Source organism: Elephantulus edwardii, unplaced genomic scaffold, assembly GCF_000299155.1.
Source record: "Elephantulus edwardii isolate Elephantulus edwardi_28Jun2011 unplaced genomic scaffold, EleEdw1.0 scaffold00010, whole genome shotgun sequence".
Lineage (NCBI taxonomy): Eukaryota > Metazoa > Chordata > Mammalia > Macroscelidea > Macroscelididae > Elephantulus > Elephantulus edwardii.
This window is the reverse complement of record NW_006399760.1, coordinates 33,308,274-33,310,328: the sequence shown is the minus strand read 5'-3', so window position 1 is coordinate 33,310,328 and position 2,055 is coordinate 33,308,274. Positions and strand designations below refer to the sequence as shown.

The window sequence follows — 2,055 nt, the reverse complement described above, 5'->3', positions numbered from 1 at the left end:
GAGGGCCACTCACAATAAGAGCTGGTGCTGAGCACGGGTTTATTGGCTTCTGGATTCATGCTTTCAGTTTTTGTTTGGTAGAGTGAATCAGCCCACTGGTAGAAGAATTAAGAGAGGTCACTGGGTTGGTGCCTTCCAGCTCAACACTCTATTGGTGGTAGCTGTTGATGTCCCAGATAACTCCCTGAATGAAGATCTTGTGCTTATACATGGGGAATAAGTCTCCAGTAATTAATGGCTTATGGTTGGTAAACATAAAGGAATTGGTTGTAGATCTCCTTCAAAGACCTGTGTGGCAGCAGCTTTTCCAATTCCTCCAATTTTTCCCCCTGTGGTTTGGAGCCCCTTTTGGCCTTCTTCTGTAGTCTTCCCTTCATCAGGGCCTCAGTCTGGGATAAGAAGTTGAGCAGAAGGATTTTTTGATGCAACTCCTTCAGTCTAGGGTGCTGAGTCTGGACTAAGATGTGGGAGTATCAAAGTATCATCTTGATACTTGATACTTGGCCCACATGGACTGCAAGCTTGGCAATGTGCTTCCCAATGGATTGCATGATACCCTGCAGGAAGAAGGCAGTAAAGCGGTGGCAGTACTGGTCACAGAGCAAAAGAGCCCAAGTCTCATGGCCAAAGCAGTTGATGAACTAGATCCTAGCAGAACCAACAGGACAGAGGTGTTCTTCTTCAAGGGTGTGTTTCAGTAATGCTAGCCCCTGACAGCAGCTGTTCAAAGCCTATGTGCAGCGCAATGGAGAGTCTGATGGCTGACCACAGCAAATACCTCCTCCTACCAAATCCCAGAATTCCAAAAGGATAAATTCCTAACTCCTTCACTTTGGTGAAGTTGGTAAACAGGGCAACAAAGTACTTCACAGAACTGTCCTTTGCAGACCCACTTCTTGGAAGGACCTACTTCTTTGCTGTCTCTGTATTGTTTATGGTCTCCTGGGTGGTAAAGATCTTGGAGGCAATGATGAACAGGGAGGACCCCGGGTTCGGTGAGGATATGGTTTTGGTAATGTGCACCCCATCATTGTTGAAGAGAAATCAGAATTGAAGATCACCTGAGGAGTACCAGTTGGGGGTTTTTGTCATCATAAGGAGTCCTAGGTTGGAGCCTCTGATGCCTGTGTTGATAACAGCTATAATGGGCTTCCCTGTGTCACCACTTTTGACACACTGCCTGAAAGACTTCATCTTGTCCAGTACCTTGGACATCACATCCTTGGTGTCAACCCTGAATGGTGTGTTGGATTGGTCTCATAGGGCCACGTGTAGCAGTGCAGGGTCCCCACTGAAGTCGATCCTCTCAGGACTGAACATGTGCTCCCGGTTGGTCTCCATGCCCCTGGCCTTGACCAAGTCCACCATCATCAGCAAAAAGTCCTCTGACATCAGTTTCTTTTCTTGGAGTCACCAGCAGAAACTGCTCATGTTTGACATTAAGGGCCTCTTAGTCCAAGCCGAATAGGTGGCACAGGCTGAATTCAGAGTTATGTTTGTGGTGCCATGGCTGCCGCTTCTGGAACTACTGGGCTGCAAGTGAGCTTGACTATGCAGGGACAGTTAGGTGCATGGACTGAGACCAGCTGGGAGGAGGAGGATGGAGGGGTGGGTGGCTCAGTAAGCCCATTATTTATTTTTTAAGTATGCTGATAGCTTTGCTTCTGAATCAATTCTGATTCATAAAGGCGTTTTAAAGGGCTTGACAACATTACAAACCTACACCTATTTTTTTCCAGTTTTTAAATCATTTAATTTCTATAGAAAAATTTTATTCACAATATAATGTGATAGAAATTGTCACAGGGATGATATACTGATTGCAATAAGGTTGCATGCAGTAGCAGCTTTGTGTTTTATAAATATTTTTGCTTATAAAAATTAAACCTCTTGGCAAGCTTTGGTGGCCTGGTGGCAAGAAACTGCACTGCAGTACCAGAGGTGAGTGGTTCAAAGCCACCAGATGCTGTGCTGGATAAAAAGGGACAATCTCCTTCTGAACCAGTCAGATCCGATTTGATGGTACACACACACACACACACACACACACACACA

The 2,055-nt window shown here is 45.6% G+C and overlaps 1 pseudogene; it reads right to left on the bottom strand.

Moving 5' to 3' along the window:
- Positions 1-681: 681 nt before the first annotated feature.
- Positions 682-1,392, bottom strand: LOC102860556 (annotated as a pseudogene).
- Positions 1,393-2,055: the final 663 nt, after the last annotated feature.